Source organism: Vidua macroura, chromosome 14 (genome assembly GCF_024509145.1).
Source record: "Vidua macroura isolate BioBank_ID:100142 chromosome 14, ASM2450914v1, whole genome shotgun sequence".
Lineage (NCBI taxonomy): Eukaryota > Metazoa > Chordata > Aves > Passeriformes > Viduidae > Vidua > Vidua macroura.
In genome coordinates this window covers 16699646-16725276 of record NC_071584.1, presented here as the reverse complement: position 1 = coordinate 16725276, position 25631 = coordinate 16699646, and the positions used below count along the sequence as shown (strand labels likewise).

Below are 25631 nucleotides of genomic sequence, written 5' to 3'. Positions count from 1 at the left end.
CATTTCTTCACCTATTTCTTTATCTACAGTTGAAACAGAGTAAGACCAATGCTTTTATATTTTTTTTCCCCTTTTAAAATTGTTTACCTTTTCTTCCCAGAATTTCCAGGAGGATTATAGGTAAGGCTGTGACACCTATACAGAGTTATAGGATGTTTTACAACTGATGTGTTGTGTGTGATGCAGATAAATGCAACTGCAAGCATAGGAAGTCCCAGTGGGTCACTTGCATTTCATTTGATTTTAGCTTGCCTTTAAATCAGTGATATTTAATTCTTTTTTATAAGAGAGCTGTTAAAAATGCTTTTATAAAATGAAAAGTCCTAGGTAAGCCTTGGAGTCCCACACGCAAGTGTGGAAAACTGCAGCTTCACTAAAAACCGTGCAGGAAATGTGTCGTTCCTTGGTGCATGCTTATTAAGGGTAAATATTGTTCTCTGGGTAGTGCCTAGAAATTGTAATTAATTTCAAATACGCCCTCTTTTTGTCCACGTATGCAGATTTCAAATCTGTGCCTCCGCCGGTTTTGACACCGTGCAATGAAGCATCCGAGCTCTCAGATGTCTGGCTCTTCCGACTTGTGAAATGAGAAAACAAACAAACCCAACCATTCCAGCCCTGTCAATCTCCTCCTCAGTGGACAGATGCCCTGGTGCCAGAAAAGCTTCATCCCATGATCCCGCGCCTCTTGGCAGTGCCAAAAAAAAAAAAAAAAAAAAAAAAAAGCCAGAGATCTACTGGACGCAAAAGCATGACGGTTCCTCACCTCAAAAAATGGGATTTGTGGCCACACTGCAGCTCCTGGGTGAGGCTGTGTGGGGAAATGGGTGCAGCCTCTTGTTCTTGCATTCCTGGTCTCCCAGATAATCCATTGGATCTGCTCCTGGAGCAAGGTGCCTCTGGACAGTGATGGATTAACTGGTGAGCGTCCAGGTTTCTGGAATGACCCGGGTACGTCGGTAGAGTTTGTGGATTGCGTTGTTAATTGATTAAATGGAATCGTTAATTATGGTTTTAAATGTTTTATTGGGTGCTTATCTGGTGGGAATGGGCTAAACTTTCTGAGGAAAATGGAGAGTTTGGGTGTTAACACAGACAGCTCTCCGAGCTGACTATGGCCATGTCCCTTGAAGGCCATCACTGGAGCTCCCAGGTCAGGTGTGCTGTTGGGCACAGGATTTTTTGGAGGGGGATGAGGCTTCAGTCAGGTCTGTCCAAACAGTCCAGGGGACATCTTGGTGGGCACAGCTCCAACAAAGCCCAGCCTGGTGCTGCCAAACCCCCGAAGATGCACAAAAGCACCCTGGAGCACTTACCAGGTGGGTTTAAAACCCTGCAGATCCCACTGAATTTATTGTACAGCAAACTGGCACTGCCTGAGCCAATGGCCTGCTTTGGTACAGACGACGTTTTCTTTTTGGCTAACAATTTGTTTTGAGTGTCACATGTGGCATCCCAAGAAGCTGCAGCATTCAGGCCTTTTTAATGAATTCCTATCCTTGCATATTAGTGAGAATATTTCCACTGCAGCAAACACCATAAACAGTTTCCACACTGGGGTGTGTTATACTGCCACCAGAATTGGTTCTTCTGATGGTTCATTTCTTTTATGCTGAGAATTCAGGACCAATTCAGCTCGGTTTTATGCATCATTAGAGATTTACAATTACTTTGCTATAGTTTCTTTCTGGAAGCCTATCTCTCATGGTTAATGCTATGGGAGTCCTGTTGTGTGGAGGCTGCTATGAGCCACCTTATAGCAATAAAGCATCTGAGAAGGATTTGGAATTATGAGTGGCTAAATTCTCCATGCAGTGCCTGTAATGCTGCTATCCCTTGCTGAGCTTGGGTTGAAACCCTTTTTTTTCTTCTCCCTAAATTAGAAAAAAAAGTGCTGTTTCTTTGAGAGGTTTTGAATCATTTACATGTATTTTTTCTTTTTTTTTTTGTTCAACTGCTGCAGTCAGAAATGAGGAATTGTGCAAATTTCCATTTGGATTTCATGATCCTTAAAATACATTTAGGTTGTATTAGTATATAATGAAATAAGGCCTCCTCGTTTTTTTTTTAATCTCACTTTTTAAAAGACTAATCATTATTTGGGACTTTATTTTCTTTTTTGGATTTTATGTGTGTTGCTAAAGCCAGTAAATTTCACAAGCTTTGTCCTTGCACAATAAGGAGAGGATCTGCATGTGTTATAATCCACATAACTCACATTTTACATAAATACACTATTGCACTGAAACAAACATGATATGCAGTGCATAATATGGGCCTGATCTAAAGGCCATTAAAATCAATGAAAAGATTCCAAATTAACTTTTATAGCCTTTAGATCAGGCTCTAAATGGGCAAATTACAGTTATGGAGTTTCCCATTTACATACCTGTGTGCTGCATTTAATGTATTTTATGGAATTGAAATTACTTGGTCCTCTTTTTCATGCTTTTTTAGGCTAAGAATTTGCCAAGGGCATCAACAGCAGTTTTCCCAGGCTCCAGCACAAGGATTATGTAGTCAATCCACAAATGACTCAAATCTTTGAAGAAAAGGACATGGTTATCAGAGAGGCTTTGACGACAGCAGGGACGGGAGTGCTATCTGCCTTTTTCCATCAGAGATTCCCATTCCCTCTCATTAACATACTCAGGACATCAGCACAGCCATCGGCCCGAGGGAATCGCTTCCAACTTTTAAGGGAATGTGCACAAGACCTCGCCCCTGCGTTGTTTCAGACAGATCAAAGCAGATTTGCCTCGTGTAAAGTGAGAAGAAAGGCTGGGGCACAGCAGCATTAGTGGGGGGGATTCAAAGGTTGCGGGGAATTTTCAAATCCATTGTTACATCTTGGTAATCTTTCTTCCTTTACAGGGTTCTTCAGTCCCACTGAGGATGTGATGTGAAAGCACACACACTTTGTGTGGGGAAAGGAGATGCCTCTACCTGCTCTCTCCCAGCGCCCTGTAATGAAAAATGCTTTTGGAGCAACACTGGAAATAAGCCATCAAAATATCTGATTAAACCTCTTAGGAAACTCTCACTAATCACCTTCTCTGCTCTTGATGGAATGTATTTATGCATTATAAATATACTTACTATGTGTGTGTGCTCCATAAATCACACCCAGCACTTGTATATGATGTATAAGCACATATATAGAACACACACAAATACAGATGCCAAGCTCCCACAGAGTTCATCACTGGAAAATGTTTGAAGGATCTGATCCTTAATATTTAATGAGAAAGATGCTATTTCCTTCCTCAGCTTTTATCTCTGGTTTGGCATAGTCATTAAATTTGTTGTTTCCTTGCAAGATTATATAATTTATGACCTAATTTTAGACTTTTGTGTAACCGCATTGAAACACTCGTGGCGTATCCCGATTTCCTCACACGGAGTGTTCCAGCCTCAGCCACCAGCTCCAACACGACTTCTGTGAGCTGCCTGTCAGCAAGGAGTCACAGGCATGAAAGGAAAACAGCCCAGCAATATTCAGGCAGCATTAGAAGATTAGTTTGTGGGGGGTTTGCCCTGCAAAAAATATGATTTAGCAGCATTTCCAAAGCCGTCTGCGGTGCTGGCAGGAATCCCCAGGTAAGAGAGGCAGCACCCAGCAACTCTTATTGCTGAAAATATTTTCATGCTTCAGACTTTCGGACTACTCTGGGACAGCAGTGCAGGAGGGGTGTCTGGAGGTGGGGAAGGATGACACTCAGTGCTTTAAAGCCACTGCCAGCCCCTCACCCTCTGGAATTTCCTCCCAGCACCAGCCCGGCTGCTGGGCTGATTTTTTGCTGCACAAGGTGTTGCTGGATAACTCCAAAATGAATTATTCTAAAGCTGCAGCCACATTTTTTTGGTGTTTGCTGTGCGTCCAGAGTAATTCAGAGATGCTGTAAATAGTGCCATGAGCTGCAGGTATTCTGTCAATTTAACCCATATTGTTGGGACCAGTCTTTCATCAAATTTAATATATTAGCTGTTGCAATGCACTTTGAGAGGATTTTATGCTGGTGTTTCATGGGGAAGTGGCTCATGGTTGAGGAAGGATTTGATGTTTCCTTTGTGCCTGCAGTGCTGTTTTTCTCTTTTTCCACCTTATCCTGAATATCCAACAGGGATGGCAGAGTTGGGGTGCTGCATCCTAGATCAGCAGCAGGAACACAAGGGACACCCCTCTAGCACAACAGCTTCATGTACAGGGTGAGGGGGGTGCCTACATGAAAGAAAAAAGCATCCTCATGAAAAGAGGACATTAATTCTTGGATTAAATAAAACTGGAGAGTTTGTCTCCTTGGCTTTAATGGAGCAGTTCCAGGAAAGCAGCAGAGAACAAAGTGTTTTCAGAATCACATAATTCAAGAGTAAAATCATAATTCCAATTACCATTGCAGGCACTTCTGGCCTTGGGAAACCTATGCTACTATTTATTATGATATGATTGACCTCTGATTTCTTCATCATTTACATTAGCAACCCTGATATTCTTAGTAACATCCTTTAAATCATAGAAGCAGGTGGCAACAGTGCATGATGAAGTCACATCCTGCAGATTTTTTTATTTACTTATTCCATTTTTTCCTGGTTAAATAACATTGTGAGATGCAGAATCTCCCCCCACGGGGTCTCTAGGGGTGTATATAATCATGGAATGCATCTTCTATAGTCTTACAAAATTGGTCAATCCTATCAGAGGTACCAAGAGTTTTACAAAGTCAGTATTTCACTCCCATCACTGCCTGACATCATTTCCCACACAGCACAAGAAAATATTTACTTGTCTCTTTGACATGAATTGCCACAAAGCCTTTGGAACAAAAACCAAAAATTGAGAATTAAAATGGAATAACCTGACTTAATGAATTTAGCCTATTTTCTGTGTGCTGCGTTTAGATGTCAGATGATCTCCTATCATGTTTGGGATGGACATGGACACCTCCAGTCCCTGTTCTTCAGTGAGGTGCCTACACACAGAACACAGAGTTGCCCAGAATATCCAAAGCTGGAAGCTGATCCTCTTCTCCATCATCTAAATATTTTCTTTGCATAACTGAGCATTTCTCTGGATGAATTAAGACACTGCAATAATTTTCCAGGTGCAGGTGAGGTGCCAAGGGCTGCCTGGGGCTTCTCACTGCCTTCAGCAGAGTTGATAAAATTGTATTTATCCACAAAGAGACTGAATTTTTTTTTCACACTGTTATGGGGATGAGTTGGAAAGTTTAGATTCTCTGTCTCCCATATCCACTGCTCATCTTCCTGCCTTGGTGCAGCTCCTGCTGCTGTTCACTTGCAGAGAGCACAGCCAGGGGCTCTTCAGCATCTCCTCGGGAAATGTTCCCCATCTGTGGAGCTGGGGAAAGTGGCACCCACCCGGAGAGGGCTGTCCTTGATCATCCTTGTCCCTCATCCATCATTTTTTTTACTGAAATTAGATTCTTCTGAACTTACATTGCCTAAAAGGGTTTGCCTTGACTCAGCATGCAACAGGATTTGGGATGTTCCAGCTGGATTTTGCATCATTTGGGACAAATTTCTAAGGTTTGTGAGCCTTATCCAGTTGTCAGGCAGGTGATTTCTCTTCCCCTCTCTGGACACGTAGCCCTAAAAACACCCTCTGATTTCTGGATGTCAGTGAGGAAAAAGGGTCAGAGCAGCCCCAGATCCTGTTCCTGAAAGCTGTCAGTGTGTAATAACCATCAGCAGCTCCTGTAATGACACGAGTCACAGCCTCGGCACCAAACACCTGCAGGGAAGCTCCTCGGGCGAAATTCCCCTCGGCTGCAATCAGGTTTTTTTCCGGAGCAGGGACCTCTGGCTGCGCTCAGGGCGATCCGCCTGCTCCTGGCTGAAGAGGCACTTCTAATCGACTGCTAAGAGACTTATTAGCAATGTAAAAAGGAATTGGAAGCAAGGAAAGTATTCTTCCTGGCAGAAATGTGCTTTGTAAAATTAGTTTTGCTGACAGGAGTAATTGGGTTAAACTCCTCGTGACTGTGGGTGCTGTTTGTTGCCCCTTATCTTACCCAAGCAAAGGTACCAAACTCTGAACTTTGTAAATAATTGTTTCCGAAGTGGTGGATTTTTTTTTTCTCTCTATAAATTCTGTAGAGAAAAGCTGGTTTCTAATCCTTTCTCTGCCAATGCTTTTTCAGCCTTTTCCCGCTCTTGATTTCTTTCCTCTCTTTAGATTTTAATATTTCTTAGATATTATAAAAACCTCTTTTAAGGGGGAGTGCAGAGCTTTTGCTCAGATTGGGAAAATCATTCCTAGAGCTTTAAGAAACTGGAGAGGGAGAAAAAAAATATCAAATAGAAGAACTTTATTGTGCACTGTGGCAGATGTTGGGCTGTGGTGTGATGAGTGCCCAGTACAGGCTCCTGGACTTCAGTCTGGATTTTTCTCACTCCAGATTCCCGAAGAGTGAAGGGATTAGACCTTTCATTCCTCCTGAGCTGAACCAGACCCGGGATTTGCTTCTCCCTCCCCAACCCCACCCTGCCACTGCTGTCTCCCATCTGTGCTGAGGAGAGGGGCATCTTTTTCTTGCAAACACAATTTTTTCTCACTTCTATTTCACTTTTGCATCTACAGTAACAAATATTAATGCAGAAACAGGACAGAAACTGTCCCAGAGTGTGCACAGAGTGTGCAGTGCCAGAGCCTGCAGGAAACCCATTAACCTGCAAAAACCCAGGCCAACCCAGGGATGTGGGAAAACTGAAATGCAGGAAAAGCAAGACATTATTTTCTCCATCGTCCTGGAAAGTTGTATGTGAATTTTTTTTAGTTATCTGCTATTTATTTCTTTACTTCTTTTGGCAAAAGATGCAAATAATGAGAAATACCAATGACAGATTCAGAAGCCAACCAGGGACAAAGGTTTCACCCAGATTCCCTCCACAGATCAACTTTTCTGCTCATCTAAAACAACTGTTAGTGGGTTTATGCTCTTCTTGGGTTCTCCAGCATGGGGAAAGTAATCCCCGAGAAGCCCAGCTGGGATATTTCCTTCTTCTCTTCAAGTAGTGACTCGAGTCTTCCCTGATGTCAGGGGGCTCCCATGAAGACTGATCTTCCCTCCTTCAAACCAGGGGTTTCAGGTCATGGATGCTACCAGCAGATCTCCAGGTGCTTGGATGATGGTCTGTTCCCTGCCCCAGCTGAAGCAGGAAGGAATTTAAAATTTAGAATCACGGCATCATTAAGGTTGGGAAAAAACTTTAAGGTCATCGAGTCCAGTTGTCAACGCAGCACCACCCCCATGTCCCCAGGTGCCACATCCACAGGTTTTCTGAGCACCTGCAGGGCTGGTGAATCCATCACTGCCTTGGGTAACCCATTCCAATGCTTTATACCCTTTCCATGAAGAGAGATTCTCTAAAATCCAACCTGAGCCTCCCCTGGCCCAGCCTGAGGCCGTTCCCTCTCCTCCTGTCCCTGTTTCCTGGGAGCAGAGCCCAACCCCCCCCGGGCTGTCCCCTCCTGTCAGGAGCTGTGCAGAGCCACAAGGTCCCCCCTGAGCCTCCTTTTCTCCAGGCTGAGTCCCTTCCCAGTTCCCTCAGCCTCTCCTGGTGCTCCAGCTCCATTTCCATCTCTGGACTCACTCCAGCCCCTCAAGTTCTGTCTTGCAGCGAGCGGCCCAACACCTAACACAGCATCCGAGGAGGGGCTGGAATTTTTTCCACTACAGAAAAAAAACAAAAAAAAAACAAAAAAAAAAAAAAAAAGAAAAAGAAAACCCCGAAACGAATCCCTGATTTTTTGCGAAGGCACCTTCCAGCAGAGCCCGAGTGAGGCTGTTTGTGCCATCCCACCCATCCCGGCGGGAGCGGCCCCTGGGCTGCGCTGGTGGCCAGAAGGAGCCGTCAGGGCGGGCGAGCCGCGCTGGCACCGCTCCCTCCGCACGGGGGGTTCTGCTCTGACAATTTTTGGCTCCTTTAGGTTCCTCCAGAGCTGCGTGGAATATGTAATGCCCTGCACCGGGCTGACGGGGAACTCGAGTGCAGATTGCAAGGAGAGATCCCCTCCCTGCATCACTTCGTTTTGTGCTGCTCTGAAATCATTTTCCATGCTCCTGCAGCTCCTGTAAAGCCAGAAGAGCTCTCTCTATATTTGTTTCCAGGATGCCTTTTTCTCCTCTGCTTACAACTATAAAAGCAGCTTTTCATGCTCCAAATCAGAGATAAATGGAAATCACTGCTGAAGAAATAAAACACAAGGCTAATCAAATTGTGGCACGGGAAGCAGCCTTCAGCCAGTGCACTTCTGAGAGCTATTTTTAGACTACATTTTTATTTTGTCACTCCATATGGGAAGTCAAACCCATATGGTTTGGGAGAATGGAAGGTTGTGCTTTTATAGTGCTCTCACAAACTATCCCAGCTCAGCTTTGTCCTTAAATTCGTGCTTAAATCCAATTGTCTGAGGAGGAACTGCAGGTTGTACCAGCACAATTCCCTCCTGAAGTGTAAAACTATTCTACATCTGTTAAACCAGTCTCCAGTTAACTCAGCTCTTCTTAGTTACAACTTTTCTCATTCTTACACCTTCCTTTTTTCCTTTTCAATTTCTTCATCTCTGCTCCAAAGTCCTGATGCCCTGCTGGATGTGTTTGGGCCAGTAGCAGCCAGGATGCAAAGCTGAGCATCCACAGCCATCACTCTCCTGCTCTTCACAGTAGATGTTGCTGTCTTCCAAATATCCAGAATTCATTGATAGTGAAAATTTTGAGGAATGGGACTTTATTCTGCCCACAACAGCTTGGCAAATTCTGAATATGCTGATGCAGCAATAATTGGCTAGAAAAGGTATTTTTCTTCTGTCACCCTAAATGTATAAAATTAGAAATGTATCCTCAGTGTTCATCCACCAGAATATCCATTTTATTAAGTGTTAAAAGTTTTTCATGATACTGAACCAAAACTTATGTGTCTTTTAAGGATTTTTTGTGGCATGGTTAAAAACATTGACAGGATGTTTCTAACGTGGTAAATTTCAGAGGATCATTTTATGAGTTTTTCAATTGTAATCCTGGAGTTTCTTCCCTTTGCAGTTTTTCAAAAGGTGGAGTTAAACAAACCCAAATGACAGGAAGATGCAGCTGGGTGCTTTTATAGGTAAACTAGTGAGAAGAGGCTCAGAGATGTGGGTGATTTGGTTTAGTGGATATGGTGGAATTGGGTTGAAGGTTGGAATGGATGATCTTGGAGGTCTTTTCCAAACTCGGTGATTTTGTGATTCTCTTGTGTGAGCCACAGAGGTTCAGGGTAGCAAACACTCCATGGAGCTGCTCTGACTTAGGGAAAAGTCCTTTTCTATGTTAGTTTTGATTCCAGAGTTTTATTTAACCTGTGGAAGCAGGGCTAAGGAAAGAGCAGGGCATTGGCAGTTAATATTTTATGCCTTTTTTTTTCCCTTAGGAAAAAATTCTCCCTTTTTAAGGGGATAAAGTGCAATGGGAATAGGACTGCTCAGTGGAGATTTCCTTGTGGCAGAAGGATGGGCAGCATGGAGATTTCTGAGATGGTTTGGATGTCACTTCCATCAAGTAGAAGGAATGTTATGCTAAAACTGTTCATCAAAACTGAGACCTCACAGGTTATTTTGTTGGAGAGTCACGAAAACAACCACTGATTTTTTTCCCTAGGGAAGAGATTTTGTGCTAGAGGAGAAAATGAGAAAACAGCCAGACCCCAAAAGAGGGAAAAAGGGAAAACCTGAGATTAGAGCAGAGAAAAGGTATCAACATTTGTAAAAGAAATTTGATGAAGCTCTAATTGTATTTAAAATCCACGTTTGTTTTGAAATCCAAGGAACTACTGTCAAATTATTTGTGACACGTTATTTCCATAGTCAGAAAATCCTCATCTCTTGTATCCCACTTTCAAAAGTTCAGTGTATTCCAGTCTGAAATCCCAAAAGACAGGGAATATATCTGGATTTCTGATGCTTGGGAGTATTGGCATTAGATGCAAGCAGCTGGGTTTTCCCAGGAATGTTATTCTGGAATATTTGAGTCACACAAGTTCTGGCACAGGTGCTGGGGGTGATGTGGGCACAGGAGCACTGTGAGGTGGACTCGGGATGTCACTGCTCTTCCTGGATGTCACATTGGAGCATCGTGGTCTGGGTAAATCCAGCCAGGAATCTGCCAGTGGCCTCAGCAGAGCTGGAATTCCATCCCAGAGTGACACGGGCTGGTGACATGGAGTGATGTCAAGTCACTGATGTAGAACTGGAAAGATTCCTTGTCACATAACTGATCCCATCGGGTTCCCAAATTTCACTTGGGATTTTTTTACCAAGTTTCCATTCCCACTGCAAATATATGGATAACATGTTTAGGCATTATCCTTAAAAAGTAAAGAAATAATTTCTTTTGGAGATGTGTGATCTGTAGAAGACATTTGTGTAATTTTGCATTCTAAATGTGATTTATATTTATAAATAAATTTGCATAAAATCTCCAGCTCTCGATGTCATAGTTCTATTCTATCTTTAATTCAGATGCTCAAAAAATGTAATTTTTTTTTTTTTTACAGCTAAATAAAAGCCATACAAAGCTTCCAGGAGTGAATAATGAGATACACATTGTGCCATGCAGCCATGATAAATCAAGCAGCACCATGGCTACAGCCAAAATGGGAGGCCATCACAAACCAAGGAATATCAGCACATAGAGATTCCTTTGGTTTTGCAGACTAATCTGAACTGGGAGAAACTTATGACACGGATTAGTACGGGAAAATATTTACCTGCAAGACAAACAGGCCCCTAAAATGAGGAGGAACACTTAGTTTAGGTGGCAGGGGTTTATTATGTTTATTATATTATTTGTACAATGTATTTATCAGCCATATTTGGACCAGGCTCTGCATATATGCAAAATAAAGATACCAGAATTCTTGTAACAAAGAGGGTTTGCATGTGATTGGGGGGGTTTGCCAATGAAGTACAGACTTATAAAATATGGTTTGGCCATGAGGATGGCGCCAGGAAGGAGGGATGTTGGCATGCCCCAGTCTTTGGGCTCCTTAGTCCGTAAAAGGCTCCAAATGCTGCAGATCTGGATTAACCAACAAATTAAAAACTGAGTCCCCCTCGTCAGCAACTAACTCAAACATGAGGAGATAATTATTCCAAATGAGGGTGTGAAAACCCTATGTGGTGGGAGTCATAGAAGGGTAAATAAAAGGTGCAGAGAAGGCTCAGCCTCCTTTCCTGATGAAGAACCTTAATGAAAAAGTTACCTGGATTTCCAAGAGGGCAAACCTTGCATTCTGTGACTTGCTGTGGCTGATGCAAGTAGGTCTCATCATTCTCTGGTTTTACCTCATCTCTGACTACGGCTCCCAGTAAAACTGGGTTTTTGTGCTGTTTGTTTGCTGCTGGAAATGTCTAAATCCACCCTGCTCTTCAAAGCTTGTGTAAAGTGCGCTGAAGCTGATTTTCACGACACTGCTGAGCTGTTTGCTGAGTTATGGTGATCTTGCTTTAATTAAGCTCAATATTAAGGTCAAGCAGGGTCAGTATGAAGGTTAAACACTCCAAGAGTCACTTGATGGTTTTGGAGATCTTTTCCAACCCTAATGATTCAGATTTCTAAGAGCGGCTCTCCAGGAGCTGGGTGGCTGCTGCAAGGCCCTTTGCAGGAGGAAGGGTGCAGAAGAGCAGGAGTGATGAAGGAATGTGCCCAGTGTTTCTGGATGAGTGACCACATGGAATTCTTGGAGGAGGCAGCTATGACATGCTCTCCTGTAGAGCCTAAATTTTGCAGAATTTATAGAGATGCCACTTTCCAATTTCATTTTGTGGCCAAGTGTGTACAGCAAACCCGGGTGTGTCGGGATCTGCTGCTTTTCCCTTGGCGTTTCCTCTTCCACACACAAAAAAGAAGCACTGGCCTCGTGCTAAATTGTAACCTGGCACCAGCCAGGCCCCTGTGTGATTCTGAGCACCTCGCTGAGGATGTGCTGAGCTGTTTAAGCCCCGTGAGCCCTCAGCATCCTGAAGGAGAGATCCCTGTGGTGCTCGGCGCTCCCAGGCGCGTGGACAGCGGTGGCAGTGAATGGGGACAGCCCCAAACTCCCTCAAAAGCAGAGCTTTGTTCTGCTGAATTGGGCAGTGAATGCTTTGGGCATCCCAGAGAGCCTGGCCAGCCCTGTTGACTCCTAAGGACCACTCGTGTGCCTTAATTGAGGCAGTGCCTGAATGCTTTAGCTGGGTGGGATCAGCACAAACATCCCTGAATGTCAAGCTCTCTTCTGTGTCTGTTTTCTAAAGCTAATGACCACCAGGCATTAAAAACCCAGTTCTGGGCTTTGGAGATGCTGAGGCATCTTGTTTCCTATTTGTAAAAGTGAATGCTTTCACCTTAAAATAAAATGTCTTTACTTCCAAGGCATTGGAGAATAGGAAAACAGAGTGCTGTAAATTTAATGCCCTCAGAAGTTCTCAGCTATATTAAAATGTCCATAACTTTAAGAAAAAAGAACAAAATAATGCTGCTTAGAAATATTTAAAAACAAAAAATCGTGCTCAGCAGACAGCTCTTATGACAAGAGTGAATTTTTATGCTTGAGTTATAAACCCTTGAAAAATGGGGATCCTAATACAAAAGCTGACACAGCTTTAACTAAAGCAGCTCTAGTAAGTGCTGCTATAATTATTTGCTCATTAATTACAAATTTTGCAAGACATGAGAGTAACACAAATTGGAAAATAGGAATAATTATCAGTAATAACGCCACAGAAGCTGGACACATTGAAAGTATCTTCCTCTTTAAATTTAATAATAGCAAGACAGCTAGAAAACTAATAAGAAATACATAATTGAAAATTAACCTTGCAAATCTGCTGTTAATAAACCATGGTACTCTTGCACTACAATAATTTTACACAGCTCTTAATTTGCATTTGAAGTGTTATTCCAGGTAATACTTTGTGCCTTTGCAACAATTAATATGTCTTTGAATTAAAACAAAAATGCCAAGGTTGGATTTGGGATAGCTGGGAGGAGGGAATGGTTTATCCTGTAGTTTTTGGCAGCTTGGAGCTGGGATGGATGGAAATCCAACGTACAATGGGGATTTTTGTGCTGGGATGCCTCAATGCTGTTTTGTTGTTGTTGAATTCGGGCATTGTGGCGTTCTGTGCTTTCACCCTCCCTTGTGTAATCCACCAGTTGGGCTCTCGGATCACTTGCACTTTCTCATCCTCCGAGGTGTGAGACTTGATTACTTGGGGATGATTTAAACATCCAGGGCACAGGGAGGGGGGAGTGTGTGGTCCTTGAACTCCCCTGCTGCAGCAGAGGCTTTCGAGTGGTTTTCATGGATCTAATGGGGGCAGTGCTGGAGGATTTGCTGGGCAGCCCCTGGCTCAATGAAAGGAGCTGCTGGCACCTCGTGCCTCAGGTTTTTTCGCCACTCAAAGGGAAGTGGCACTTCCTTATGAATGTTTTATATCTGCTAGTGATTGACAAAAGCCTCCAAAAATCTTAAATCAATCAATTTGCATGTAAAGATTAAGAGAACTGTTTACTCAAAACGCAGACTGAGTCAACTGCTCTTGCTAAGTATCTCCCACTCATAAAATAAACCTGATATATATCCCTGCCTGCACAGAAAATTCGGAGCCAAGAAGTGTTTAATAATTTTGGAGCTCGTATCTAGTGAGCTCTGAGTGCTCAGCTGAAAGAAAAGATAGGAAGATTCTAGGAAAAAGAATCTAGGAAAAGATTTTAGGAAAAAAAATCATGCCTGACAGCAGACTTGTATAATATTGCAATACTAATGGCAGTGGAGGTATATCCAGGCACTCAAAGTTGTGTATGACCAAGCAGCTTTAAAAAAAATAAAATAAAAATAGAAAAAATAACCCAGAGACCTCGAGTGTTTGGCATCAGAGCGGAGGAACATTGTACACAAACAATTGGGTTAAGAGTGTGCACTCCAAACAGGGTTTCTGCACAATTCCAAACTCCATCGAGGGCTGCATGTAAAATGTTGGCTTCTTTGTGCAAACCCACAAATCCTGGGGAAAAGGCCACGCAGGGTCAGCAATTCAGCTGTTTGCCTGCTCACTTTATGTAAGAGGTTAGCAGCAGTGTGCTTTTTGTCCCAAGCCAGCAATAGCAGGAACAGCTTGGTTCTGAGAGGGCTGGGGCTCCCCTCGTAGTGCTGGAGAAGGGGTCCCGAAATAAACCTTGGATGGAGATAGCCTTTGATTTGACCTCTTCTCCATTTATCTGGCTGTGTGTGTTTGACTCCTGTCGCTCCCCTCAGCCTGTAAAGCTCAGACACCACCAGCACAGGTATTTCCCTTTCGTTTCAATGTGTTTCAGGGGTTTTCAAACATGGCAATGTGGGAAAATAAGGAAGTTTGGGTGCCTGAGCTCTTACCCCAGAGGAGCTGGAGGGGTTGGATGGAAAGCAAACCTTCTGTCTGCTCACAGCCTCTGGGTGAAATCCCAGCAGCATCCCTGGTCTCTGTGGCTTTAGCCCAGGGAGGGAGAGGATTTCTCCTTCCAAACACCTTTAGAATCGGGTACATAGTAAAAAACAGAAAAATGAACGATTTCTTTACAATCTCTTCTGCTTTGGGGCAAAGCTCTTTGATCAGTGGAGTAGAGCTTATTTTAGGGGTGTGAGGTCTGGCACAGGGTGCCCAGAGAAGCTGTGGCTGCCCCATCCCTGGAAGTGTCCCAGGCCAGGCTGGACAGGGCTTGGAGCAGCCTGGGATAGTGGCAGGTGTCCCTGCCCATGGCAGGGCTGGATTAGTTGGTATTTAAGATCCCTTCCAACCCAATCCATTCTCTGATTCCATGATTTATGTGAACTCAGTGTAACCAAGCTTGAACTTGTTGATATGAAGGAGGTTTCACTTGATCCATCAGGATTTGGAAATGGAAGAGAGCAAGGATGGGAGTCCTCAGATTAACCCTGGTCAGGGTTTGACAACTACATTTGTGAATGTAAGAGCTGACCAGGGAAGGGCTGTGGAAGGCTGGGTGGATAAACCTGCACTTCCATGTGTGTCTGTAGGTCCTTCTGAGAGTTCCATGCAAGCCCAAAAGGAGTTTTGGGTGTGCTGGATTTGGTGTGGGAGCTCAGAATCTCAGCCACACCGTGGCACCTCTTTGGCAGAGACAGCCTTGAGATGAAGAGGAGCAGGGAAAGGGCAGTCACAGAGCCAACCTGGGGAAAGAGGAGATGGAAAATCCCCTCTCCTTCCAAAAACTAGCAGGCTGGGGGAGAAATGTGCCTCTAATGCAACTCCTGAGGCTACCTCTGCCAGTGAATCCCAATCAGTATTCTGTTCATCCCTGCTTTCTCAAGGAAAGACATAAAGGAGCAGCATAGCCAAAAGGAAGCTATTTTTAGAAGATGGAGAGATGATTTTTTCCCCCCAAAAAACCATTCTGCTGTTATTTACGTTGCGTGGTTCTTGAGTTATTTATCTCAGTGGGAGTTGATGCAAAGTGGGATGGGGTTTAATGTGTGGAGGGATGGTGAAATCCATCCTACAGCTGTCCTTGCTATTTCAGGGCTGGCTTCAAAAGTCTTTCCAACCTGCACGTTGGAAGGTGGCTGTTTGGATGTTATCAAAGTGTTGCTGATGGCCAGGGGTGTTTGTTGTCCCCAGTCCCTCCAACTTCCAGTGCACTGGCCATTGTCCTGTGGCTGGCACTGCAATATATTCTAACCTGGCACTTAAGCCACCCATATGCATTTTTAGAACACTAAAAAGGATCATTCCAAGCGTGCTCCAAGGTAAAAATAAAAGATGTTAACACTTTTCATCGATCAAAGCTAATTTATGCAAACTGGGCTCTGCTGGCAACTGCAGCAAGGTAGAAATGGTGACATCATGGAGCGTGAGCTCTGCCAACCTGGGGTAGTGCTGGAATGACAATGGAGTGATTTAGCTATTATGAGCTCACTTAATATTTCATACTTAAAGTGGAGCCTAACCTGCAGCTCAGGGTTATGTGAAGTGCACGTTGTGGAGTTGTTCCAGAACAGATTTTGACACAAACTTTGCAGTTAAGGGAAATGTTTGAGTGACACACATATTGCATATGCTGTTACTCTGCAAGGCTGCTGAAAATCCTTTCAGAAAGGAAAACCTACTGGGGAATGTTTTCTATTTTCTGTGTATGTGTGCATGTACATAGACACATGCACACCAAAGGGTGGCAAATCTGGAATGTTGTCTTAAGCTTTCTGCTATGAAATCATCACAGGAGAAGAAAATCACTTGGATCATACAAATATAGCTGCAGTTTTTAAATCCCAAACCCTGTCACTCTCACAACAATGACAACAAAATGCTGTGGCTGTGATGGGTCATGAGTTTGAACTTTTAACACCAATTTGAGATTCCAGCCTCTTTTATAGAAACAGTGCTGAAGTGACCTCCCATTCAGTGAGGAGAGTACTGCAGCTGGTCTGAAAAAACATCAAGTAAAGCACCAGGAAAAGAAAAGCTTGTTGTAGTTGATGCTTTGGCTCCCCAGGTTTTCAGCTGATGAGAGAGGATGTGTTTCTCTCCAAGCCTCAGTGGCAGCCCCTGCACAGAGCCTGGGAGCCTTCTGTTGCATTGCTCATCTTGCTTTGAAAAAATTTTATTATTACTTGTCAGAGAATTGGAATTACATTTGGAATAAGTAGTTTTCCTGCTTAGTGCATGATGAGAAGAGGCAGAATTTAGGCTGAGTGTGTTGGTGAGGAGCAATATCCAAGATAACTGTGTCCAGGCTGTAGGACAGTGACAAAAGAGCAGGTGGGGACTGGTATTCTTCCTGTTAAAACCACAGGCAGGATGCTTTTATATATTTGGGATAAAACACAGGGGTTGTAGCAGGGGTAACTTGCTAACCTCGACCACTGTAGCAGGACAGCTGAACCATGGGAAGGTTTTCATATGTAGGTGGGTTTAGCCACTTTTCAGACCCTTTAAAGGGCAGGAAGGAATCTTTTGGGATTATCCCAGGAATGTGATGATGTTTGCACCTGCAGTTTAAGTCTAAGACTGGCAAAGTTTCATCCTTGATGACCTTAAGGACCAGCGTTGCTGCTCTTTTTTTGGCAAGAACAAGGACAGTGAGCATCCCAGAAGAGATGTGGCCAAGCCCTGAGCCTGCAAAGTGCCTCATTGTCTGGAAAAATGACTTTTTTACCCTCTAAGTCTGTTATGTTCATCAGTGTCACAAAGCCAGGTCTGGTTGCACACTGCTGGCCACCAGCAGCCTGTGTTTGAAAGCACATTTTGGGGGTTATGAAATGTCTGAGACATTTCATATTTAGGGAAAGTACTGATGTTTTTTGCATCCACATTTGAGGCTGTTTAGCAATACCTTCCATAGCAGTGAAATGACTGTGCCACTGCTATAAACACTTATCCAAAGCAATCATTATCAGTTCAAATATTTAAAATGTAGTGACATAAGAAATGTTCATCAGTATGATTCTTTAAGTTGAATTACAGCAAGACAAAGAAGTACAAGTCCAGAATGGAAGGATTATTTGTTATTTAAACACCACTTTAGGATCTTTTCCTGCCCACAATGAATTTCCACTGTTCCTTACAGCTGATTGAAAATTTTATGGTTTTTCAATCAGAATTAGTTCAAGCCACTAGAAAACATCCTTTGTTCCTATATTGATAGGAACGCAGTATTCTCCTTTCTTCCTGTTTGGCCTCCTCTGCCCTGGATGCAACGGGAGTAAACACAGTGGAAGGATTTGTGTTCCAACAAAGAAGAACAATTGCAGCAGTGTTTAAATTCACATGGTTTGAGGATTGTAACTGGAGTTTATTTGAGAGTGGGGGGAGGAAATGTTTATCCCACTTTATTTTAGAGGCTCTCCCTTTGCCTTATCCATGCTTATCACAGAGGGACAAACGTCTGTCCCTGTAACGGAAATAATTCCCATTCTATTCCAAAAAAACAGCCCAGAAGCCATGGGATCCCAGGAATAGGCTTCTCCCTCTAGTGGCAGCAGAAAGGGAGATGCAGAACTCTTGGACCAGGTAGTTTCTTGTTCTTTTTTCTCCTTTGGGAAATGAGGTAAAAAAGCTGCTGTTTATTTACAGCTTCAAAGAAATATTAATATGGTACAAAATATCTGCAGCTGCCTCCTGGTTCTCCTTAGTCGTTGAAATACCTTAAAACCAATACACTGAATGGTGTTTCTCTAATTTTTAAGACCTTAAGGCTCAAAGTACAACAGAGACAACTTGAGAAACACAAATTCTGGTAAGTTTGGTGTCCTGCTAATTCCTGGTGGCAGAATCATGGAGCAGACATTGTACTTGGGAATAAGTGTTGGAATTAATTCAGCATTCCTCCCTGCAATTCCTGGCACTGGACAGCCTGCAGAGAGGGAGGGATGGGGATATTCAGAGAACTGCCTTGGGGAGTGTTTGAATCATGTCTGGGGCTATCATCTCTTCCGTAAAATGTAAACCCACGTGCTCTCAAGGACTAAACCGCCCTTGTGCCCCTGTAGGGGAAAAAAATAGTATCTACAAGCAGGAGAGGCTGAACACCACCTAAAAGTCAGATAATAAGCCCAGTGAACACACAGAAGCTGTGGCTGCCCCTGGATCCCTGGAAGTGTCCAAGGCCAGGTTGGATGGAGCTTGGAGCAACCTGGGACAGTGGAAGGTATCCCTGCCCCTGGCAGGGTGTGGGATGGGATGAGCTTTAAGGTCCCTTCCCACCCAAACCATCCTGGGATTCTATAAAACCTCAATCTTCTGTTCTATTTCTGCTTTCCATCTCCTGATGGTGCTTTTGCTACCCAAGAAGAGCATAAACCCACTAATATTTGTTTTAGGTGAGCAGAAAGGTTGATCTGTGGAGGAAGCCTGGGTGAATATTTGTCCTTGGTTGGCTTCTGAATCTGTCACTGGTGTTTTAGTCCCCATGACTCACTCCCTGCTTCTGGTGAGCATTTCAGTGTACACTCTCTCTTTAATAGATTACATGAAGGAAAGGTGGAAACAGCATCTTAAATTCAGGGAGAATGTGTCCTTCAGGCTCTGGTGCTGAAAATAGTGATGAGCCAAAGGATGTTCTGCTATCAACAGAAAACACAAGACATCCTCATCCCCAGTGTGATTAGGGTGCAGCTCAGGCTCCCTTTGATGTGGGGTTGCAGAAGAGGTGTCCTTGGCTGATTTGGGGGTAGAACTTGTGCAAAATGCCCCGTGTCCTTGGGAAGCTCCACCTGGCTCTGGGGGTGGAGAGCTCTGCCTTGGGAAGGCCTGAGGAAGAAAACATGGGCAGAATCTGCTGTGACATTATTACACCCTTGGGACACAGGAAAGGTCTACCTGACCTGGGAGGTCGCATGAGTTAGTCCAGGAACTGGAAAGTCTTCCATGAGGGAGGAACTTGGTGACTTCAGAGTGAAGTCTGCTGCTTCCAGCTGGGGTTGATAATTGTCAAGGCAGCCAAATCCCAGCTTCCTTCTTCAAAAGCTGGTGATACTTCTCGTGTCCTTTCTGAGGGCTGTTTCTCTGGGACCTGCTCCATGTTAGGACTCTCTGGGGAGGGGACATGGCACAGGAATTCTGGCAGGGATCTGAGGGATGGTGGTGGCTGCCTGGGCTTACCCAGGCTGGGAGACTTTGTCCAAGGGCTGTGTTTTCCTGCCCCCCAATCCTCAGGACCAGCTCAGCTTGTTCTGGTGTTTGCCCAGGAGCCCTCCTCAGGCTGCCTGGGGTGTTCCTAAGGACAGAAAACTCTTTGGGATTTATTTCTTCCATGCTGCCTTCTGTGAGATGGTTTCAATTTTAGTTACTTTCCAAATCACAGAGCAATATTTTAGGTTTTTAGCATTGTCACTTCTTTGGGTAATACCTTGTCCTGACTCTGGCAGATACTTGGGCTGCTTTTCCAGCCTCTTGTTTCCTCTCTGGACCTGAAAACTGTTCTAATTTTATTTTACCTCCCTGTAAAGTTTCTTTTCTTTCGCTGCCTTTGCTTTTCTTATCGCTTTTTATGCTCTCAACTTCATTATGCAATTGTTCCAACCCTGCTCTGTATTTGATGTTTTATAACTCGTGTCTGCCTTTTCTTCCACTGTTGATTACTTTTACATTTTGATGTTCCTTCACACTGGCTTTACAGGAAAAAAAAAAATAGAAAAAACAACTTGAACATTCCCTGTGCAATTACTGGGAGGGGGCACACACAACCCCCGGGCATACATTAATTTATCTTTGAACACTTTCTATTTCCTCTGTGTCCTTTCTCTCCCCAGCTTTATCATGTTGAATTTCACCCTGCACTTACTCTCCCAACTTTGCTGTGCTAAAATCTAATCTACTTGTTTTCTAACTTCTGGTTGAACATTAATCCTGGTGAAATCCTTAAGGGCTGAGCCCAGAGTCTCCCCCACACGTGCATCCACTCATAATTGCTGGTGCAGGAGCCTTGCTCAGGAATTATTCCTTACAAAAAGCTACCTTCTTCCCAGACATGCTTCAGATGATGGAAAAAAAAAATGTGGTGGGACCCCATGCACAGTAAAGAAATTATTTTTCCCCAGATCCCCAGGTGTTGTTCACATCCTGTCCCCCTCTTCAGATTTGTCTTTCCCCTTGACTTGGTCCCAGCTGAACATTTCAGCATCTGCCTGATTTTGAGCAACTGGGACGTGGGTCTCAAGTACTTCCATAAATTTCCTTAACAAACAACCAACTTGGATTGTTAAGCAAAAAGTCTTCGTGTTAATCAGCAGAAGTCTTGAAACACCCTCTGGATGAGCCTTGGACTTTTCTAGACCTGTAAATCTATTTTCAGGAAACTCCTGAAGGTTATTCCCATTAAAAGCACTTCTTTATACCCACATAAATTCCCAATGCATATGAATTTCTACCAGGGTGGAAACTTTGAGTGTGTTTGTCTTCTTCTTCCATATCTTTATCTAGTTCTTAAATTATATGTAATTAACACATTTAATGCTGACTTTAATTGACCTCATCAATGTCATGGCTTACTAAGCTTTTTGTCGTGTAATGTTCTTTTTTTTTTCCCTTCTCTATAATGATCACATACATTTGTTTATCATAAGTTGAGTGCATGTATTTTGGAAAATAAAATTGAAATGCCAAGTGCTTTTCAGAAATTCTTTCAAGCACAGTAAAAGAAATACCTGGGTGTAGTTAAATTTTTATAAAGTGCAACATGAAAACATGTCTTTACCTTCATTGCTTTTTCTGTCTTCCACCTACTGCCTTTTTTCCCAGAAAGGCAGCTGACAAAAATAAGAAGGAATATTTCTTGTGCTAAATGAAAACAACTTAAATCTCTTTTTATTTATTTGGTATTTAATCTCAAGTGGAAACTTGCAATCAGAACCCGTGCTTTCCGTTCAAACTGGAAAAATATTCTTCACAAATAAGTGTTTGTTGGGAGGGGGAGAAAGCTCTAATTGTAACTGTTGGGTCTCACAATAAATATTTCTGTAGTGAATTTGAATTGATTAATCTGTCACTTTTTTCAGTAAAGTGCAAAATCAGATCAGCTCCCATCTTGCTTATTTACACGGTCAGCTTTAATTTGTCATTACTTCTATTGAGTAGCAAAGCTTTTAGTGCAGAAGATACCTCTTCCACTTAATGGATAATCATTTAGTGGAATATAATTTAAAAGGATTTATCTGGTCTCTCTGCCATGGCTGCAACCTAACCCCAGCATGATAAACTTTCTCCAGGAGAAGGATTAGCACTTTCTGGTGGCTTTTGCTTGGGAATTTGTTCAGTCATTAGTTCAACACCCAGCTTGGCCAAAATGCCCTGAGAGCTGCACTTGGGGACTTGACACAGTAAAAGTATTTCTGGGTTTGGCTGCACTTTGCATTAGACCACTTTGTCTCAGGTGATTCCATAGGTTTTCAGTCCAGATCCCTGCCTTGCATTGTTTGGAAGATAAAAGCAAGAAATTCAAGGCAGAGACCAAGAGAGTTGGAAAGTTTTCATGTGAGATGAGGGACCAGGAGCTCTACCTGGAAAAAACAGGGAACAGTAAATGAAAACAAGTTCTTGAGCAAGTTATGGGAGGAGACTGGACAGATCATTACAAGAATTTTGACTTGCAGTGAAGGGCCATGAGGGGAAGAGCTGGTTTTTCTCAGGAGCTGCTTTTTTTGGACACCAGAGCTGTATCCCCCCAGCCAGAGGGATGGGAATGGTGCTTCCCAGAGAAGCACCCTTAATTAGGGATGCAAGTTGCTGTAATGTTTTACACTCCTAGAATCTCAAATGATGAAGAATCCTGACTTCAATCCATTTTCTTTCTTCCCCATTGCTGAACTCTGGCACTCCTGGGAGGTGACAACAGTGGCACTGCAATATTATGAGCTCCAAAACCAGGGCAATTCATCTTCGTGCCTCTCCAGCACAGGGCAGGTGCTGTGACAGGTGGAGTTTGCATTAAGGACTGAAGGTTTTTCCCAGGAAAATCTGCAGCAGGAACAGAGGGGCTCTGTATAGGTCCAAGCATTTCATTTTCCTTCAGGGAGAGGGTGAGGATATTTTCAGTGGTGTTTGGACTGATGTGCTGCGACAGTGACAGCTGAAAGCTGGACTTGGAGTCACCAAACTAAAGTTTTAGGGCAAAAACTTTGAATTAATACATCTTTAATAACTGAACAAATGCAGCACTCCCCATCAGCATGGATTGACCTTGCTTTTAGTGCTAAATGTGAAAAAAAACAGGCTTCCCAGGGCTTTAATTTGGTTTTGCTTCTTTTATCCCTGGTCTGCCTGGGTTCCAGAGCTGTCACCACTGTGGAACAGGATCATCCCAGCTCCTGCTGAAGCTCTGTCAGTAGGGCATGGCCAGGGTTGATGACACATGTGACAAGAGGGTTTTGGTTGGGTTTCTTTTGAACCTGTTTCTTTCCTCTAACTCTTCTGTTCCTCTTATTGCTAAAAGAGAAGTTTTAAACTCCCAAATAGCAAAGACCAAACACCCTCTTCAAAACTCCATGTTGCATTTTTAATGATCTTTTATGTTTGTGTAATAATCCAAGGCAACATTTTGAAGCTTCATTTTTGGAAGGGATTAACAGGGACTGTTTTAATCTTTCCTGTAGTGTATGAGCTCTGGAAAGCAATCCAGCAATCCAGAGGCAGTTATGTTTTCACTGATGCCTGGAATTGAAATACTCGTTGATTTCACTTTTTTTTTTTTTTTTTTTTGGCAACATTTCTACTTGAGGAGAGAACTTGAGTGCAATCAATTAAAGAAAGGATCTGATTTGCTTTGTAATTGTTTTTCTGTCTCTATGAATGATGTAAGGGCATTTTGGAAGAATTTACTTCACTACTCTGTCTTTTCTAAAATAACAGGTTTACTGGTTGATTTATGGGTTGTTTGTTTTGTTTTTGTTGTTCTGTCTGTAGGTGAGAAAAAGGTTAATTTGCTTGAGAAATCATGTCTATGCCAGAGAAGGTCAACTTGTTCCATCATCGTGTTCTGCCATTGGAGCTGACCTCAACCTAAACACGGCGCTTTAAGGCAGGAATTAGACATCCTGTTTTCTCCATGCTTTTCCCAGCATTTGTTTTCTCCTGTTGTCGTAGTTTCTCAGAAAAGGCAGGAGGGTGTGACTCCCAGGAATGAATTCTGCTCCCTCCAAAGTCGTGTTTTTGACGTCGTGCTTCAAAAACTTCGATTTTTGCTGTGGCTGTGCCAAGCTGTGTCAGGTGTGACTGCCCACGAGCCAAAACACCAACAAGTCTATTTGGGAATTGTGTTGAAGGCAGGGAAAAAAACCTGTGAAACCATAAAAGTTGGGAATATTAACTGGGAATATTTGTCAAAGTTAATGTCCATGGATACCAAAGCATAGTGGGTTCTGGGGATGTCCCAGCTCCTCTTCCTGTGCTATTTCCATGATTTGTAGGGTGCTGACCACAAATGATGGACCAAAGAATCCAAATCCTGCTCCTTGGAGGAGGAATCCTTGGATTCTACTCTTGTCAAGGGGAAATATTCTAGGAAGTGATTAAGAAAGATGAAGCAAACTCCCAATAATGTTTAGCTGCAGAGTTTAGGAGAGGTGGTGGAGGAAATGTTAAATCAGAATGTTTAATCAGTCTGTAGGATTCACTCTGGATGTGTCAGAATTCATGTTGGCTTCTCCCTATTTCCATTTCTTGTTCTAAAGTCACCAGAAGTTTGGAAATTGGCTCGGAGGTTGCACCTCTCATGCTAAATCCGGCTTGGGGAGGTTGTGCAGCTGGAGACTCATCTCCACCCAGACCCAACTCCTACAGTAATTTTGGGAAAGAAATGTGAATGAATTTTGTGACAAATTAGTGATGAAGTGGTGGCTAAGAGGGTAATGTAAAATTTGAGAGGTAAGTCAGCAAGAGTCTGTGTGTGTGCAGTTTTGGTGTGGTCTATGTTGTTTCCTGGAAGATCCACATGGAAAAAGAAGCAATTCAATAAATCAAGGGTTTTTTTTCCTAGTTACTCTCATACCTGGGATGATACTTTGCTTTTGTGGATATGCAAATGCTATTAAGTTACAAGAGATGCTGCAGTGGGGACTGGAAAGAAAATAAGTTTTTATCCCCCCTTTCTTTTACTGGATAAGAGTGAAAAATGTGATTGGAGTTTGTCAGCATGGAAACAAATGTCTGAATTTACTTGCAAGACTTCAATATCTTCAACCTTTTCAGGTATAAAACCCCCTGCAGTAAAAGGCAAGTGCACAGGATTTTACATAATTTACTATTTTTGATGAAAAATCGCACCAAAGTGACACCTGAGGCACCACATCCATTGCCCTTTGATAAGAGATGGAAGCTGGTCAGTCGTGTTCTTGACATTTATTAGTGCTGATTCCCAGGACCAAGGAATGGCAGGAAGAGTTGGTTATACAGTAACTTCTGAACTGGAGTGGCAGAGCTGGTATTAAAGATCTTGGATTTGCTTTAGCCTTCCTGCACATCAATATAAAGCTGTGGTGGGTTCTTCATGCACTTGCAAGTCAAAACACTTGATATTTCTTTCTCTTTTCTTTTGGTAGTTTCTTGACTTTAAAAAAAAAATATTTTTCTCACAGTAGTTGTTAAAACATTTGTAGAATAAGTGCTGAATTGAAAAAAAAAATTGTGCATCCATTTTAAATTTCAGCAATGCACAATCGTTCCTATTGTAGGTTTTACCAACCTGCAGAATTGCTCTTGGCTTTCCTCTCCTCAGGGCAGATCATGTATCACGCCCTGTTTAACTCCTTCAACAGACACACCAAGAAATTTCACTTCTGTGGAGCAATCAGACCTCCCCCTGCCCTTGAGCCTTCACGGGGAGGATGTATGAGTTGGGATTTTCAAGTACATATTAAGAAGTTTATTGCCAGTGGAGTATGCATAGATCAATATTCAATATAGCTGTAAACACACGTCCTTCACACGGCTGCTGGATGCCCTTCCTTGGGCCTGCAGCTCCCTGAACCACCTCTCAGAGCAGGCCACAAACAATAAAACATCATCTCTCTGCTTGCCTGGCCCAGGGTTTGCTCAAGCAGATGCTCAGAGAGGAGATTTTTACACTTTTGACCCGTTAGTTCCACTTCCTATTTGACTTTTT

At 43.1% G+C, this 25631-nt stretch overlaps 1 long non-coding RNA gene across 1 annotated transcript; it reads left to right on the top strand.

Moving 5' to 3' along the window:
- Positions 1-794: 794 nt before the first annotated feature.
- Positions 795-10556, top strand: LOC128814630 (uncharacterized). Its single transcript, XR_008439436.1, has 4 exons — positions 795-921; positions 2458-2768; positions 2875-3600; positions 8599-10556. It is a non-coding gene; the product is annotated as an uncharacterized LOC128814630 (long non-coding RNA).
- The last annotated feature ends 15075 nt before the right edge of the window (positions 10557-25631 follow it).